Source organism: Amblyomma maculatum, chromosome 6 (genome assembly GCF_055883805.1).
Source record: "Amblyomma maculatum isolate TAMU_Amacu chromosome 6, ASM5588380v1, whole genome shotgun sequence".
Taxonomy (NCBI): Eukaryota; Metazoa; Arthropoda; class Arachnida; order Ixodida; family Ixodidae; genus Amblyomma; species Amblyomma maculatum.
Window position 1 is genome coordinate 50,094,037 of NC_139349.1, and position 19,757 is coordinate 50,113,793.

At 44.1% G+C, this 19,757-nt stretch overlaps 1 long non-coding RNA gene and 1 other non-coding gene across 3 annotated transcripts in view; one reads left to right on the forward strand and one right to left on the reverse strand.

Annotated features, from left to right (window-relative positions):
• LOC146185716 (uncharacterized) overlaps window positions 1–17,257 on the reverse strand; it is a 56,203-nt gene extending 38,946 nt beyond the window's left edge. For both annotated transcript variants that reach the window (XR_014708030.1, XR_014708029.1), the window contains exons 1-2: window positions 17,109–17,257; window positions 16,899–16,972 (exon numbers count right to left, since the gene is read on the reverse strand). This is a non-coding gene — a long non-coding RNA (uncharacterized LOC146185716). The remainder of the gene's footprint in view (window positions 1–16,898; window positions 16,973–17,108) is intronic.
• Window positions 11,291–11,364, forward strand: TRNAT-GGU (transfer RNA threonine (anticodon GGU)). The gene has a single exon. It is a non-coding gene; the product is annotated as a tRNA-Thr (tRNA).
• Window positions 17,258–19,757: the final 2,500 nt, after the last annotated feature.

Below are 19,757 nucleotides of genomic sequence, written 5' to 3' on the forward strand. Positions count from 1 at the left end.
TAAACAGAATGTCTGCCTGGACAGACGACAAATTTAAATTATCTCCGCAAAAAGAATAGCTGTTCAATTCTCGCTCTAACGAGGCTTGCAAATTGACCTTACACTTCACCTGAACCAGACTCCATTACTTGTTAAACAAGAACATGGTTCTGAACATAAAAAAATTAAAACCTCACGCTTTCCACATCATTGCATTAGCAGATTATGCGCCATAAAAACCAATGCAACCCGTTTCCTAAAAGGAGACTTTCTAAACAAACTGTAGTTGAAACACACCTGTTTTCCCCCTTTTTTCACAAAACAAATTAACCTTGCTCTTGGCGCACGATAGCCTTAGTTGCTTATGCGCTAAAAACCCAACATAACACACTACACACACATATCAGCATATCAGAGGCAAATACAAACAACATTAAATAAACTTGCTATCTGGGCGGACAAAAATATATTTAACTTTTCCACGCAAAAACTAAAAACGGTAGCTGTTCTTTTTTTCACTTAAGGCAGGGTTACAGATTGACCCCACCTTATTCCTAAATGAGAAGTACAAATCCCAGTAAAGAAAGACTGCAAATTTCTAGGCCTGACTTTTGATAAGGAGCTTGCATTCCTTCCACACAAGTCTAAAAATAAAGCTTCTCAAGCTCTAAATGTGCTAAAGGTCCTCGTGCGAAAAGGGTAGGGCTGTGATAAGATATGCCTGTTGCAGGTTTAAAGATCTCTAGTAGGCTCCTGTTTAGATTATGAATGCATAGTTTGCGGTTCAGCTAGGCAATCTTATTTAAAGCGACTAGATTGAATGCATAAGTTGACCTTCATCTCTCAACCGGTGCATGCAGAACGTCTCCCATAACCAACCTATATGTTGAAACTGAGCCGCCACTTGCAGACGGAAGAACCACGCTTCATGCGCGGACACTCAAAATAAGGTCCCTCCCGAAACACCGCTGTCACTCTATTGTTAAAACAGCATCATCCCGAACACTATTCAACAATAGACCCCACGCCGCCGGACCACTGCTGCTCCGTTGTGAAGAAAAATGTAGAGAATTATATCCTTCTCAATGTTGCAACATCACCAAGCCCACTTACGCTAATCAAGATTTGACAAGACGCAAACGCCACGTGAATAAATACAGCAAGATTTTTTTTAAGTTTAAATGAGAAATACAAAAAATACACGCGCGTGATTTTATACAAATGGTTCAAAAACAGTGCAGTAATTCAGGACTGCTGGTAGAGAACAGTAAGACTACCACAGTACTCCAATTTTCACTGCTGAATGTAATGCTGTACCTGTAGCCGTAGAAACAATATAAAAGAACATCAGAAGCAGTGTTATTTACTCCGACACTCTGAATGTAATAATGGCACTGCGCCCCCAACACGGAATGGCACCTTTTATTGGAGATGTCATTAACAGTGTAGTGAAGGCTGATAAGCGAGGACAGGTAATTAAGTTCCACTGGGCCCCTAGCCACATAGGAATTAGTAGAAATGAGAAAACAGATGATTCTGCTGCGCTAGCTCTTAATGCTGAAATAAACACATTCAATGCCTCGTAAAGACTGCATGAAGTTCCTGCAGAACAAACAAAAATCTAAGCGGAAGTCATAAATCACGAAGAGTGCTTTTTTGGAGTAATCCTGTGTCGCCTCCGTATTGGGCATACTCACACACAACTTCATACTTCTCAAACAAGAAAAAAACCTACATGGGAAGCATGCGATGAGCTGACAAGCCACATTCTAATACCATGCGTAAAATTTGAGGAAATAAGGAAAAAGGCATTATACAAGTCTCTGCAGTGAACACATACCACTAAATCCAAGTGTTTTGCTAGGAGAAAATGTCCTCATTGAGAATTCACCTCTTAACTATGACATAAGTATAAAGTATTTTAGCACTACTCACTCAACCTTGTGTTTGGCGCATGATGGCCTTAGATGCCTATGCGCCATAAAAAGCAACACAATGCTACAGAATCATTTATCGTTCTCTTGTACAGTTTGTTAGACTATATGGTTGCATAGTATACGGTTCAGCAAGACCATCGTACTTGAAACGAATAGTTCCAGTTCATAATCTTGATTTACGGCTATCATGCGGAACTTATAGAACATCCCCAGTATCCAGCCTTTATGTGGAGACCAATGAACCTGTCTTAAAATATCGAACTGCACTAACTTGTACAAACGTCCTCAAAATCTGTTCGCAGCATAAATCTGTTATGTTGCCACGAAATGCCCGCCCATCTTGAGTAATCAACAACAAACCCCAGGCGATTAAGCCGCTGCCTCAAGACGTGAACCGCTACCACCCTGGCACACTCTCCTGCAGTCAGGGACCTCATGTTAACGCACTTTCGGGAAACCTGTACACCACATGAGCCTATACTATAATACCTTACGCTGCCAAAAAAACAGATATTACATGGCACTTCACACTAATTGGTCAAAAATCGAAATCCATGTCACAAGTGCAGTAATACAAGACAAAACTGAAAATTGCTGTAAAAAAAAAAAAAAGAAAATGAACTTCAGAAAGAGCATCGTTTATACAGACTCCCTGAGTGTACTCTCGCTTAAACTGTAAAACTTCTGCCAACTCCTTATTTGGAAGTATCGTACGCAATATAGCCAAGTCATGACACTAAGACATACCATAAAATTATACAACTCTGCTGGGTCCCCAGTCACGTTGGGATCAACGGTAATGAGAAGGAAGATGCGCCACGTGATCCAGAACGATGGAAATAAAACCCGTAAACATGTCACATAGAGATTGCATTAAGTTAGTGAGCTGCACACTGAGAAGCAAATGGCAGGCTCCTTGGGAAAATGAAACAAGCTTCACTCCGTAAAGCCCATATTTGGAAAATGAAAACCATGGCGCCATCAGCAACGTTTTGTCAAATTCATTTTATGCCATCTAAGCAACACGGATTGTTTCCTGCTAATACAGAAAAAGGCAAACCTGTGTGTGAAATGTGTGATGATGAGCTCACAGTTGACATTTTATTCTCACGCCTACATCTTGAAGAATGTAGGAAAAATATTTTGCTGTATTTTACAAAGAACACATTCCATTTCATTAAGCATTGCTTTCAAGCAAACAGGCACTCGTTGAGTTTACTTCTGTTTGCTCGTTTCTGAAGAAATCCATTTAAATCACAGTTTTTTCTTCTTTTTTTTGGCATGTCAGTTGAGGTTCACTGTGCGGTTATTATTCTGTTTCTTTGTCCTTCTCCCCCCTTTTGCCCAACGTTTTAAGAATTGTTCCCCTGTAGACATATTCCTTATCAGGGCCCTTTGCAAAGCCTGTCCCTTTTTAAGAAAGGTTCATCAGCACCAAACCTGCTTAAGTGATGACTAATCATCCACCCCATATTGTAGGTATTCCTGGTACTGCCGCTTTTATTTCTTTTGCAGGCCACAGGATGCCTTGTTCCAGGCTGAGAAATACATAGTGAAGAAACACTTCTTCTTATATTTTCTTAGATTTGTTTCACTTCATGACCGACTGTCTTCTCACCCATCCTCCCCCTCCACACTCCTTGACCTACTTTCTCCTCATCCACTTTTCCCTTCCCCAGCTTTTCTTCTTCGGAAGCAAAAGCGTATTTAAACCCCTGCCAGTGATGATCGCTTTGCCCAGACGAAGACAAGTCCACTTGTCGAAACGTTGGCTCCACCTGCGAACTGAGGCTTCCCCACCCTACCCTTGTTCAGTGCTCCTTCATACCATAACATCTGGGTACTTAACAGATCATCTAACCTTGTGTTTAGCGCATTACAGCAGAAGTCAGTTATGCACCATAAAACCCATAACTAACTTATTTCCAAACATGGCCAGATTGAAGCCCAAGAAGAAATATAACTTTTCTTCTTGAAATTTATTGAAATAAATTATTCAATGATTCAACTCTTTGCACTGTAAAATGAATAATAGCGTGTACGCGAACTAATAATGGAAGGCAGATGCTTCGCCTTCCAGTTCCGTGTGTTGTGAGAAATGGAGCGATGAAAACCACCTTTTCGGTCGCATGTTGTGACTGTAAAGGTAGACTTTGTTCAAAAATCATAGTGCCCACTGACCTGACATTACTGATATATGCTTGCGACGTTCGTATGTTTTTGTTTCACATGTATATACACTCTTTCAGCTTCCTCCACTTTTTAACTCCCATATTCTCTCCATGTTCCTCACCCATATTCCTTCAATTAACCCGGTTCTGTGCTAGCTGTATTCAGTTGACCCCTGGCAACTTCTTAACCTCATCCACCCACCCGACTTCCTGCCGCCCCCTATTAATTTTCCTGCCCTTGTTATCGAATTTGTTACAATGTTTGACCATCTGTTATCCTCTGTTCACACTACATGCCCTGCCCATGCACTTCTTGATTTCTACTAGAACGCTATAAACTAGACTTATTTATCTGATCCATTCTGCACGCTTGTGCTTCCTATCTCGTAACATTATACGCCTTCCATTTCTCGTTCCATAGCCCTCTGCGCTGCCCTCAACTTAAGAGAACCACTTTCGTTAGCCTCCACGTTTCAGCCCCATACAGGTACGATGCAAATGCTATATTGCCGCGAAACCTTCAAAACTGTATTTGTTGCTTTTTAGCAGCCAATTGCGGTGCGCATGTTAGTTCTGCATTCTTTATTAATACTCGATGTAACGAGATGCACCTTTATCAGTTTCTTTGTCGTGCAAGATGCGCCGAGATCTGTCCCAGATTCCAGCCACTCTCCTAAGTTTCTGCAATGTTCCAGGTTGTGCTAGTAACAGCTTGCGATTTTATCTAGATGGTTCTGAGCCGCCTTTAAATTCAGCGTTGACGTGTGCGACAGGCATTCTTTGCTTGACGACCGCTGAGCATCACCGCCGTCGAATCGCTTAGTTCATTTGTGGGCACAAGTCAGCCCAATAAAGTTTTTTCAGTGCACTCACTCTTCATTTGTGTCAAAATAAACATACAAATTCATATTTCTAATGATGTGCCTCACCTTAATCTCATTCATATCATTTCTAGTAAACCAAAGAGGTAATGTTCGTTACTGAAACATCTTCCAGATGGGCGCGGCATCCTTTTTACTTGTACTCTAAAATCAAGGCACTGTGCTAACTTTATAGTGCACAGAAAATGTGATAGAAAGCAGGAAAGCCTGAGGTCAGCAGTGATATTCTCGCAAGGAGCACTGGACACTGAAATCGACAAATACAACTTGTTGAGGTAAGTTTGGTTTGTTGTCAATGTTTAGTATTTATTGTAAAAGTGCTTTAAAGGTGACATGCGGCAGGTATGTGCAGTGTGGTTGTGCAGCATTTTCAGTACTAAATACACGACGATGCTGAAGTACCAAGGGTAGGGAAAAAAAAAAGCTGTGGGGGCATAACCGCGTGTTTGTGTGTTGAAGCACAGAAATCGTGGCAATGAACAAGGGCAAGCAGAAAGGTTAGACAAATTGTTGCAGTAGTCTCGGTCGCCCTTGCTCCTTCTTGACTGCAATGCAGAGCTCGTCCATATGCGCGCATGGAAACCCAGCCTACAGGGAAACCAAGTTATAGATTCCTTGCTGTTCACTGAGTGTAGAATTTTCCTATGAAACTGCCGTCAAGGAATCGGCGTGATCAACAGTTATTCATTCGAAATGGCATCGAAAGGTCCAGTCAAGCGATCCGCCACGGGGTCTGCACGGCTGTACCGTGGCCAGCTGCCTATGCTTATCGGCATTTAGGGCCACGGGAGGCTGCAAGCTGTCCGGGCCGGTAGGTGGCATCGTCAACCTCATGGGGACAGCGAGTGCAGAGTGCATCGCACCACCCTTTTTCCTCAAGTCCGGGCTGAAGGTGTAAGCATTGTCGTAAGTCACAGTGACATCGCAATTCGAAAATTGCATGCATGCCATTAATGAAGGTTTATTGACTGAATATCGGGGTGATGTGCTATGAGAAATGCACCTATAGGATGAACTACGAGACACTCGTGTATGAACGTGCGGAGCTGTGCCTTCTTTCAGAATCAAATGAGCTTTCTGCTGCGTGTCTCGGTGGACAGCGGGCCGAGGACGAGCAGCATGCACGCGGAGGCACCCTCACCAGATGGTAGGTGAACCATTTAACATTTTGATGTATAAGCCTTACATGTCTATATTGTTTCCTTCACTGTGGCTTTGTTCAGTTTGAACAAGTGTAGCAATGCACAAGCTGGAGTTTGCAAATGCAACCTTGCTTTCTGTACCTTTTCTTCTGAGTGCTGTTCTTCATAGCACCTCTGTACCAAAGTGGGGATTGTCACCAATACAATGCATGCTCTACTGAAACTGTTACAGGCCAATTCTGCCTTACTGAATCATTTCACGCATACGACAGCAGCGGAGGTGAGCTAATGCTAGATAAAGAGGAGGAGGAGGAGCAGCAGCAGCCTCCACATGAATCTGGTGGCACTACCTATGAGTTGGCCTGGAAATATTGAGGCTGTACACAACCCGCTTTGCAAGCCGCTTAAAGTAAGTGTTTACAGAAGCGACCGTGCAGTCCCAATCGTTTTGCCATGCCCACAGAACTCTCCTTTATATCTCTTTGCCATCTTGTGGTGGTTTTGCAGATATGTACAATGACTACAATGGAATAATGGTGCTGTTGTCATATCCCTGTCTGTGATGGCATTTGTGTGTTACTGCTCCCTTGTGTGCATCTCGGTAGTCATCTCGGACATACCACCAAACCGTTTCCTTATTGAACAGCACGCTGCATTGTATGATAACTGCTGGTTCTCCTTAATAGTCCCTCCGAGCCCACCTGGATCGCCGAGCCCACCAACCCTGCTGAGCCCTCCAGACTTTCCAAGCCCACCACCAGGGCCACCACCCAGACGCAGGCAACGGGCAGGGGAGGACAAATTGCGTCAGCTGCGTAGGGAAACGCAAGCCGCCACCAGGAGGACCCCGCGTTTCACCGTGACCTCCTCAGCACCCTGGACAATTTTTGTTCATAGAGCAGGCAGGTATGCGTAGGCAACACCCATCACATTGGCACAGCTGAAGCTGCACTATGCAACATGATACAACTGCATTCATTGTTAAACATGTTTGTTGCAACATTTTATTACTCCCTCTTATAGACGTGCTTTTTTATACCGCGGTACCTCACACTTAACATGAAGGTAAAATGATCCCTCTATATCCATTTGCAGTAAAAAGTTTTTTTTTTTTTCATTTAAGTTCCTTTTATATGCAGGACCGCATAGCAGCAGCGGCATCTACGTGGCATCTTACCCTGGCACTGCAGGGCACGACAGCAGCAACGTGGGAGGTGGTAGCGGCCTCTGAGCGTTTACGAGGTGACTATTCCGCTCCCATGAGCTGCTGGTGCGACTCGTGGAAGTTGTCATTTCACATATCCAAGTGCAGCCGCCTCCCTCCGCATCAAAGCAATTTTTTTCCTTATGTTATTGCAGTATTTTATTTATGTACTTCTGCATGTTATTGACAGCCTTTCAGAGTTGATGATAGCAGTTGGTATGTATTTTTATTGCGATAGCAATACTGCGCCAGGTTTCGAGCCGTCCTGTATCCCCGGCGGACGCCACGCTTGACCTTGACCATCCGAGGAGGAGGAGGAGGCTGGTAACTTACACTCTCGCGTCGTATTCTTAAAGGATGAGCTTAAGTGTCCCCAATAATGTAGCACATTACACTGACAGGGCGTGACTGGGGATTAATGTAGCAAGCAAAAGAAGCTTCCGCCGTTGCTATCTCAATTCAGCTAGGGTTAACCAGAGTTAAATCCCAATTAATTTTTTTTCCTTGCTACGTTTTTTTGTCCCACATTGGAAGATGAACAGGACCGCTTGTTTTTTTACATGCTTCATTTTTCTTCTTATACCCTCTGTGAGACATAGAAGGCTATGTATAAATGTTTTTACTTGTTACCTTTATTATGCCACCCTCTGTAAGATGTAGAGGGCTTTTTATGTTTTTACATTTAATGTTTCTTCTGATGCCCTCTGTAAAGCATAGGGCTATTTTGGGCATGTTGTTTTTATACTCTTAACGTTATACTATTATGGCAAATCTGCAAAATGCAGACTTTTTTGCGTTTTTCTTACGTTTCATTTTTATTCTGACGCCCTCTGCAAGACGCAGGGGGCTATTTATGTGTGTAATTTTTTACTTATGTTTTTATGACAGCCTCTGCAAGATCCAGAGATTATTTATGCATTGTTTTCTGGCTGTTTGCACATTATTTTTTGTATCTATCTAGGGGCAGGAGGTGTGATACAAAGGCAGGAATACACAGAACTGCATAAGGACCCTGGTGAGCAAACCCAACATCAGACGGTTGTGATTACTGATCTTGAGCCCGGCATCCTGAAGAGTGAAGTTGAATGGGAATTAGCCAGCCTTGCTAAGAAAAAACGCTAGCGGAATTGATGGCATTCCAGCAGAGTTGTTTCAAAACCTCAACCATGACGCTGTTAACGTTCTGTATACAATATGTCAGCAAATTTGGACAAACCTGCAGTGGCCACAGGATTGGAGGAGGTCAGTTTAAATCCCCATTCCAAAGAAAGGCAGTGCCAAAGATTGTGCCAACTACCACACGATTGCGCTTACTTCGCATGCTAGCAAGGTAATGTTGAAAATCCTTCAAGGTAGGCTGCAGCAGTATGTGGATCGGGAGCTTCCGGACTGCAAGCTGGGTTTCGCAAGGGCAGAGGAACTATACTCGGGGACACTTTTTCTTGGCAATGGAGCCAAAGCTACAGAGCCAGAACGCATCATCTTCCTATGCAGCTGAATATAGTCCCTAGTTGCATGAGCAGTTTCTGCAAAAACAAATTAAAATCATAGCGCTAGTTATTTACAGTATATTTCTTGTAACAGAACCGATTTTCCGAAATGAAGCTGTTATGCCTAAATCTGTCGCCTGTTCGGGTCGTTCTGGTTCTGGTTCGTCCACTCCGCAACGGTTGGAAGCGTTTTCACCGAACAAGATTCGAGTCAAGTTCAAGAGACGCTGGCTGTTGAAGGAAACGAAAGAAATGATATGAACGTCTATACAGGCCGAAAGCCGCGCGGTCGGACTACATGGCAGAGCGACACGTTTAAAGACGCCCAGTCTCCCTACCTTTGCGCCCATCTCCAAGAAAACGTGTCCCCGAGTATAGAGACCAGATTGCCAATCTTCGCTGGATCATGGAAAAAGCAAGCGAGTTCCAGGAACCCATCTACTTCTGCTTTATTGATTATGCGAAAGCATTTGACTGTGTAGATCACAGCAGATTGTGGCAAGCTCTCCAAGAGATGGGAGTTCCAATTCACCTCATCTGTCTCCTCGGGAACCTGTATGAAGGGCAAGAGGCCACAGTCAACTGGGCATGGTCTTACTGATTGGTTTCCGATTGAGAAAGGAGTGAGGCAAGGCTGCATACTGTCGCCCTGCCTATTTAACCTATATGCAGAGTGCATCATGAGGAAGGCCGGTCTGGACGAGTCTTCAGCTGGAGTGAAGATTGCTGGAAAACGTGTCAACAACCTTAGATATGCGGATGATACCACTTTAATGACAGAAAGTGAAGTGGAACTCGTGAGACTTCTGATGCGCGTACAGGAAGAAAGTGAGAAGTTTGGGCTTAAACTGAATTTTAAAAAGACAAAGATCATGGCGTCTTGCCCTATCAAGTCCTGGAGCATCAAAGGACAAGAAGTGGAAGCTGGACAGATTTTCTCTTGGGCTCCAAGATTACCCCGGAAGGAGACTGCAGCCATGAAATTAGGAGATGCCTGCTTCTGGGAAAGAGCCACGGCTAGCCTTGACGGCCTAGTAAAGAGCAGAGACATTCGACTGCCAACCAAGATCCATATAACTCGTGCTATGGTCTTTCCAGCTGTGATGTATGGATGCGAGAGTTGGACTGTGAAGAAGGCTGACCGCCAAAGAATTGACGCGTTTGAATTGTGGTGCTGGCCGAGACTCTTGAGAGTTCCTTGGACTGCCAGAAGATCAAATCAGTCGATATTGTCGACCATAAACCCTGACTGCTCATTGGAGGGTCAAATTCTAAAGTTAAAGCTCAGCTACTTTGGTCATCTGATGAGAAGAGAGGAGTCGCTGGAGAAAGATTTGATGTTGAGAAAGGTTGAGGGTCACCGGAGAAGGGGTAGGCAGCGAACTCGATGGTTAGATGGCATCCTCGAGGCACTGCAGATGAAGTTATGTGATGTTAGGAAGATAGTGAGAGACCGGAAAGCGTGGCGTGACATGGTCCATAGGGTCACGAAGAGTCTGACACGACTGAATGAACTGAACTGATGTTTAATTCGTTCATTTCTCGTTTATCTTCCCAAAGCGATCCAGGCTATGAAGGATGCTATAGTGGAGGGCTGCGGTTTATTTCGACCATCTATGGTTCTTTAATCGGCGCTGACATCACACAGTACACGAGCCTCTACCATCTTACTTGCACCGAAATGACATTGCTGTAGGCGGTGTCATACCCACATCTTTCCTATCGGCAGTCCATTACAGTAACTGATGAGCTGCCGTGATGACTACATGTTATTTGTTTCCTTTTACACATTGACTTTTCTTCCTTCCCTTTCAAGATTGCAAAATACGGGGGTTAATGTCAAGAGACGCATGCACTATGAGGGATGCAGTGGTACTGGGCTCCGGATTAATTTACTCCACTGTTTTTGTAGCGAGAGCTACATTACCTGCAGTCTCACCGTTTCGCTTCGCCAGGAGCAGAGTGACGTCAGAGCTGCACAGCTGGTGCGCCGCGCCGACCGCGGAGCAAACGCCGCTCGCTTCTGACAGAGGAATTTCGCAGTTTATTGCGCATGTGCGATTGAAATGTGCCCGCTGTGGCTGAGTGTAATAGGTCTTCCAACTCGGTAGCTAAGCATCCCAACTAGGCTTCCCATGTTATGCTCGTCGCGTCTATTGTTACGCGCTATATATTTTCTACAACGGTGCATGATTTGTGATAACCTCTGGTCACACAGTCTCTTTGAGTGTGTGATTTTTACACTTTTCTGTACATGTATGAGGATTTCCTGGTCATACTACGATCATTGTGGCTTGCAATATGTGTGATGCACTTACCTGCGCAGAGTTCTGCTCTTAACTGCTATAGTATTCACCAATGAGCAATACTTGAACTCACGCACAGTGTAATTGAAGTGAGTAACTGCACATTACCATGCACCCAAGCACAGCCATATGTCTACAAAGCAAAGCTATGCAATTTTCACAGAAACTTTGACATACTTTTCCTGGTTAGCTCAGCTGGCAGAGCTACTGCTTCGGTGAAGCGGTGGTCCCGGGTTCGAACCCCGGACCAGGATGAATTTTTCTTTCACAACAAAGTTTTTGTGCAAGTTATCTAGCTTTCCTTTGTAGCCGTATGGCTGTGCTCACATGGATACAGAGTAACAGTTCCCTTATTACAAAAACGCACTCCCCATTGGTTGATACCCTGGCATTTTGTACATGCTAAACGTTTTGTAGTCATGCACAAAATGTATTCGATATTGCACATGTATATATTGTAACGGGCTGCAAAGGAGATGAAGATGTGCTAGGGAAGAAGAGGAAGTGGCGCGCTTGTACAGCCAGACTACCGACACGAAAGCCTTCAGCTAGAGTGAACTTAAAGGAATGCCTCATTCGGAAGCCTGAAATTGAAGCCAAAAAAGGTGATTCCAGCTTGAGCGCTGCGATCGTTAGCCATCATTAGGCGCCATTTTACAGAGTGGGGGATGGCTAAAGGCCGCTGTACGGGGGAGCGGCTAATACTCTCCATGAATAACGCCAATGTTGCTTGGATTTTTGCTTGACAGCCGCGCTGAATCCCTAGCAATCCCTAGGCCAGATTGCCCCTAGTTGGGGGCATGGTAGGCCACCGATCATCGCCCGTCACCCATCCTGCGGTGGTTGGGGGTGCCGAGGCGGCGGTTTGGTGCCGTGGCGTTGGTTGTAGTAAACGAGACTTGTTTCTGGGGCATGGACGGGTCTAATCGAACTAACTGTGGTGTGCGTGTCATGAACAACCCTGGAACATCTGCTGCGGCTTTGGTACAGAAAGGTTAGTGCCCGGTCTGTGAAAGGATTTGTTCCGTTGTGGACAAAGCACGCCAGTGAAGGTGCCACCATGCTCAAATTTTAGCTGCCCCTTTTGTGTGCGATGTTCGTGGTTGCTTACCGTTTTCACTTGTTGCATACTGCAGTGATTTGTGCCGAGTTATGCACTTACAGCACGCGCCAATTTAGCACGGTTGAAGGCGAGCACTGCACTGTCTTATGATGCTGCTGACTGGTGCTTGATGCTTTGTCTTGTCTAAGAAGTGTTCGTTCTATCGATTAGATATTCACGGCACTCGCCAGTGATTAGCTGCTTAGGGCGACGAAGCTCATTCTATGCTTTTTTCGTTCTTGGCCCCGATTCTCCAGACTGTTTGTTTTGGTCACATCCGGTTGAAGTACTTACCTATGATATCGCTCGAGCATCACGAACTTGAAACTAGTGATAGATTGAGCACCAGAAACTCGAAACTAGCACTGAACTTCTTGTCACCCCCTCTCGCTTAGCGAGAACCTTGGAAGCCCAAAGAATGACAATCCACAAGGTTCAGTACTGTACAGGGGTGCAAGTGCTGCTCCAATTGCTCCATTCTGCTCCAAACTGCTATCCCTGCTCCATCGTGCTCCAAAATGCAATATTGCTTCAAAACTGCTCCAAACTGGCTGCTTTGATGTTCTGCCATCCAATTTAGCAAAACACTGGAATAATGTCATTGCATCAGTGGCAAAGATATAATGCATCTTGCACTGGGCTTAATACAAATGAAATTTTTGTAAGGGAAGGAAGCATGGAGCATAAATAATATTTGTTTGCAAGTAAATTTAGTATGAGCCACTGGTGATTGGGGATAATTGCATAAAAAAAAATGCACTGTGCATGCGACGTAGCACCTCCCCTCAGCCTTCTTAATCGCCAGTGGAGAGAAGCGAGATCAGCAAGCGAAGCAGGTAGCACAAACTACAGTGAGCCGTTAGGAAGCTTATCAGACTGCAAAAACTGCGCGAGTTATTGTAATGGTTCTGCTGTGAAAACAAGCAGGTACTTCATTATCGGGCCTCCTTGTCAGTGACAAGCTTGCCAGGCCTACACCAAAGCTGTCAATCACTAGGAAGCTTCTCAAGAGTGTTGGAAAGGCATACGGGGTCTGTCTCCAAAATATTAGAAATGAGCCCCATCATTGCTCAAGCAAAGAATGATGAACTATTGGCAGGAGGCAGTGAAGTAAAAAAGCTGTAGGATGGAAAGGGTACCCTTCAATGTGTCGCATGTAAGAGGCCAAATACAGAGGCTTTTTGCGAAAGCAAAGAAGACGGCGAAAAGGATTACGGGACCAATGAAGGATTAAGAAGTAACATGGCAAGCGCTGATTGGTGAACAGAAGAGGCAAGGGGGAGAATACCTTAATACAGCGCTCGATGTCATGCTGCCACCACATGTAATGGAAAAGGACAGCCTCAGTGTCACTGCCTACCTTCAGCGGGCAGAAGCCCGACGACTCACACAGCTGCACATAAAAAGCCAGCAAGGCACAGATGCCTAACCCAACTTACAATGACACAATGAAAATTACAAGCCAGGAGACTGACTCTTGGTTTGGATGCTGAATCACGATCGTGGATTTATTTTGTTTTTATTTTTTATTTAGGAATACAGTCAATTCCGGGCGGGATCGTTACAGGCAGGGCACAAAACTCATACAAAAAGTCAGACAATATTTGGAACATGTTCAAAGGCAGGGACAATCATTTAAAATGAAAGGAAGGAGATGAAAAGCATAAATTTTACGCTGCTGTTTCCGCAAATCAAGTTAACTCATCTAGATGAAATGGGCGATGGAATTGTCCCCAGATGTTACTGACATGGTGATACATATCCGGGGGTGATACATGTCCAGAAATTGTGTATGTTGTGTGCCTAAAGCCCTATTATAACTGATGGACACTGCGTTTACAATTTGCTCGATGTTTATTTTTGCCTACCTTTCTTTTCAATGTAGAGCATTGGGCTGATGGGGAAGTCATACCGCAAAGTTTTTTTTTTTTTTTTTTTTTTTGTTTACGCTTTACGCCACCTGGACGCAGCTTTTACTCTTTTTGTTGTACAATGATGCACAGAGATTTACCTCAAATAATTGCCACAACACTGTTTCTACATGCTTTTTGGCTGACACTGCTTTTTGGCTGACAGTAAATGATGGAATAAAAAGACATGGTTGCAAAGAGCATATGTAGGCTCCTTAGGAAGTTACCTGTGCTCCTTCTGCCATTCGCCTGTTAATCAGTATGATGAACCACTAGGAAAAGCTTTAGTTATTTAGGTCATTTTGGATATGTTGACATTCATCCCAGTAGTTATGGCTGACTGCATGGCAGCATAGCCTAGCCTCTGAAATCTGCTTCCAAAAATTGATGACACACACAATTTACTTGTGCAATCTGCTGGTGTTGGCAACACCTGTACTTTTTTTTCGTTTTCACTCGTTTTTGACAAATGGGAAAATATTTCTTTTTGCAGAGTTGGAAGCCTGGAAAGACCATATGTAAATCTGCGAGGTTGCTCATGAAAGCGTAGCAGGGGGCGGCAGAAAGTTAGGTGGGCGGATGAGACTAAGAAGTTCGCAGGGGTCAAGTGGATGCAGCTAGCACAGAACCGGGTTAAGTGGAGAAATATAGGAGAGGCCTTCGCCCTGCAGTGGGTATAGTCAGGCTGATGATGATGATGATGAAAGGTTCCCAAGTGGCTAAAATTGTGGCCTTCCTACAGCCTGGAAATAAAACCCCATATACTTTTCTGGTATACACAGAAGTAATACTGCCTTTTAATAACTAGACATAGCCTGCACCTACCTTTACCATCTGTGCTTGCCTTGGATTACAATGCCTTATGTAATGTGCACAAATGGATTGTACTTCATTTTGTAATTAATTTCACATGTACATTTTGGTGAACAGTCTGCAGCCACAGGGCCTGCTTTTGAGCTGCATAGACAGTTTTTTCCTCGTGGAAGTTTACAGTTGACAAGTGCTCTGTTTGGTTTATGGGGTTTAATGTTCCAAAGCGACATTGGCTATGAGGGATGCTGCAGTGGACAGCTCCAGAAAAGTATGACCACCTGGGGTCTTTTATGTGCACTGACTTGCATTTCACTTCCATCAGCTGCCACTGTGGCAGAGAGTGAGCCTGTATCCTTGGGATCAGCAATCAAGCTCTCTTATCACTGAGACCGTAGCAGGGTACAAGTGAACATGGCTGAAAACTGGTGTACTTGCAGGCATAAATTCAGGTGCAGAAACATTTTCTACAAAATTTTGCCTTGCAAACAAGCAACATTTGTGCACAACCTGCGCTGTGTGCAAGGAGGCTGCAGTGACAAAGCCGGCACCTCTTTTCGAAAAGAAGGTAGTTTGGCCACAAAGCTGCACATGCAAAAAATTAAATGATGCATTTTGAAAAGCCCAATGCTCAGCTTCATTCACAGATGTGTACAAAGCCAAAATTCCCTTCGCCAAACCCAAAATCCAGGTTTCCAGCACAGCTGTTGTGCATAAGCTGCCAATCTGAAAACCAATAATCAGAAGTTTTGCGCCTTGCTTAGCTGTAAGGAATCCATTTTTATTGCATGCCTCAAGCCAACTCAAGCTGTTGGGATGTTTAGCATTAAAAGGGTGCACAAGATAAATCCCCTTTTTTACATAAACCCAATTCATTAGAATTGTGCACATTATTGCAGTGCAAGCTTGCCAGCAGGCTAATGTGCATAATTTAAAATGATTCACTCTAGCCCGCAACCAAGCTTGAAGCATGCATACAAAACTAGCCAGGGTTCTTCCATAAATTTGTATTTCAGAAACACTCTAGAGCAGGAAACTTGCAAGGAATGGAGATTGCTAAATGGCCTTTTTTCAGCTGTGCCTTCAATAAGCTCGAGGTTTATGACACTATTTGGCAGTAAAGTTTTCTAATGGCCTGATTGGTTCACTATCCACAAAAAAAAGCAATTGACACTCATTCTGAGCAGGTCTAGAATAGGAGCAGTTAAACGTTCACAGGGCAGAGTACAAGATGCGTTATTCTAGGTGTAGGAAATTATCAACATTACAAAATGGAGAGAGGGTATGTACACAGGTCAGGAAATGAAATGGTTGACTAATAATTCTCAGCCTGTGGAGTCTTCATCTGTCTGACTGTTGGGTCAAACGCTATGCAACCACGAGATAATTCCATTCTTAAGAAAGGGCTAATGGTGCATTAAAATTGCAGTCTTGGGCTCGCCTCATGGCAAATGCATTATTACTTCCCTCTTATGCTGCATTAAATAGCCGTATTGCTGACACAAGCTGCAAGTCTGCGAAAAGTGTACTAGACAAACTGCTTTCAAGCAATGTAAACCGTGAACGCCACCACTTCTACCGTTCCCCTAGAACAAGCAGCAAGCATCGGTGCCAGAGAGCTTCTAGCAAATGTATAACTTTTCAGAACAATCGGAAACATAAAAGTCGCACAAAAAAGGTTTCTCGGTAGTGGTTAAACCACTTGCGTTTTTATTCCATAAGGTAAATGAAAATGCGGTGCAATTTCGAATGTCAAGAGAGCGAGGGGCGCAGACGAGTAGTAGCCAAAGGAGAAACCTTCCTCCCCTACCGTGGTGGCATTCTATACCATCGGGAGCAATCCCCTCGAATACCGTGCCGCAGTGGTCATCAATGTGCCGGCCGAGGAAAATTAAAAGCGATAGAATTCGGACAAAAACAGCCGTAAGCATATTAGAATCGAGTTTTAACAGCGAGAGAAACCTACGTTTTCTGTCCCGATTCAACTTTCTTGGTGCCGGCGTCATCCATTCTTTGTCACTTAGGTGCACACCTCTGAACCTATGCGCAAAGAGATAAATTTAATAAAGCACAAAACAATCGGCGCAACAAAACGCAATATCTCGTAAAGCGGGCACAAACACGCCGTCGCGAGTAGTAGTACGTGCGGCGACCCTTCGACGTCTTATGTCCTTACCTGCAACAAAAAGCAGCACCTTGGATGCGGGACGTGTCCTTTATTAGAGAGGAGCGTGAAATTTTGTTATGGGTAAACACTCAGGACGAGAAATCGTCTAAAAAGACGGCCACTGACGCGTCTCAGCGCAAAACATGGAGGCAGCCATCTTGAACGTTTTTTCCTTTTTTTTTTTGGTGTAAATACACAACAGATGGCGCGAGACGCTACAAACCGATAATGATGATAATGATAATAGCCGCGAATTTTGAAATTAAAATTTACGCAAAAGGGTAGCGTTTTTGGCTTAAATTAGGCGCAAATTCGACGAGTTATATAGGCAGACGATAGGCGTGAAATGGATATTCAGTTTGGCTACATAGCATACATAGCATAGCATACATAGGCGCCATACATAGCATAAAAACAAATCCCAATAATAGTGATTTTCGACTTCAATTACACTCTGAGACAACTTGTTGTGGCAGTGTTGCCAAGGCTAGGCAGAAAAGGTAAGAAGACAGGCCACTGTTCCCTAGCTCTGGAAAAAGAGCCAACTCATCCTTCGTGATCTTACACTTTCTCTTCAATTTATCCATTTCACCAGTCCCCCCCCGCCTTCTATACAAGGCAAGAGAACCATAGCCCGTCGTCTTCTCTTTCTTGGGTGGCCTTTGGTCGCAGTGACTAATAAAAAAAAAAAAAAAAAAAAAAGTATATTTTATCATATACATAAAGCATGCTGACAATGAAACATGAACTGATTGGGCAGCACCTAGCTTGTCCGTGAGACTCTCCGTAGCAGTGTAAGATCATGTATGGCCCGAGTACTTCTTGGGTTCCGTCCAAAAATCAAGAAAAGGCACCAGCTTTCTAAACTGGTTTATTTTATTTCATTCTTACTGCTAGCCTCCTTGCGGTGGCTGTTTCAGGTTTAGGGCATAATATAAAAACAGCAAATGACAGGAATGCTGAAAATCCACACTTGACTAATTTTTATATAATTCTATATGGCAGTGGGGAAGAAGTGGAAAAGAAGGATATAACACAATCTAATCACACTGAAGACGCATATTTCACAATATTTGTACAGAGGTCAGGCTACACATATATAGGGTACTCGAGGAACAATTGTCGGTCGTGAACTGAACCCATCTAGTGATGAGCAATTAACCTCTTCATTGGCTAAACCATTCCATTCGCGGACCACCAGGCGAAAGAACATGAATGTATCGATGTGTGCTCGATACTCGACTAAATGCTTGGAATGACGCATTCTTTCGTTTCTATGCGGTGACAGTTTAATAAACTCTGAAGCTGTATACAATCAAGAGCATCCAAACCGTGCGTGCCGCATGGCGCCTAGCCGAGTGTCCTCCAGGACCCCTACTGTGGGAAATAAAGTTTTACCAAACCAATAGCAAGCAGCCTTCGGATGCTCGCCGTTGAATCAAATTGTAAAACTGGAGTCTCCGTAAAGTCTTGACCATGAACTGTAGTAGTTTTTCACCTCACCTTGATTTGCAAATTCGGGTTTAGGTTCATTATTGCACAGGCAAGTTCTGAGTGTAACTATAGGCAGGGGTGACTGAGGAGGAGGAAAGACAGGGAGGTTAACCGGAATAAGAAACCGGTTTGCTACTCTGCACTGGGGGAAGGCGGTGAGTGGATATAAAAGTGACGGGTAAAAGAAGGTTGCAGAAATATGAAGTCAGCACTGTCACATCACAGCCATATCTCGTCACATCACAGCAAAATCAGTCTATCGATGAGGCCCGCGGTTTTCATGAAGCAGAGCAGTGCCTGGGAGGCCTTTACTGCAGACGATCGCCGCGGCCAGTGGCCTAGAATCTTGATTTCTGTCAGCGGGCGTCCATGTAGACGCTCCAGCGCAGGACAGATCGAAACACTGTCTTTCCGCACTGTATGTGGCGCACTCGCAAAGAATGTGGCCTATAGTCTCGTCAGACCCACAGGTTGCACATGCAGGGCTATTATATACCTATCACAAACGAATAAGAATTTGTGAACGCTACACCGACATTTTGCTTCACGTTGGGGTAGGCCGTGTGGAAGCCGGAGCTTCAGGTCAGGAGTAGGGGTGCCGGGATGCCTGTTCTGCGTATGATATACTAACAGCACCACATTTAAGCTATAGTGAATACGTTTTGCTAAGAATGTTGCAATAACTGGGTACCGCACTGTTGCTGATTTATCCATACATAAGAGAGTGTCCCCCTTATATGATGTAGGGAGAGAAATAACCACAAGGAGATCAAAGGGATGGCGGAAGGAGAGACTGACGACAGCATGCTTCCGTGCCACTGAAAAACTGTGGAATAACTGTGGAATAAATTGTGAAGTGCTAAGAGATGGTTGGTTGGTAACTTGGTTTATGGGGTTTAATGCCCGAAGCATCTCGAGTTATATGACATCAAGAGAAGTGAAAAACCAATACAGGAATATGACAGCAGAGCTCTGCACTTATAACAGTAAGACAAAAAAAAAAAAAAAAAAGAAAAGAAAGAAAATAAGACATAACAGAACTTGCCCAGACATGTAGCTATAAACAGACAAGTGTAGCAGTATAACACCAGAACACTATGCTTTACAACATATTTACAAATTTGCTTCCATGTGCATGCAGGAACTTGTTATAGCCTTTTCAAG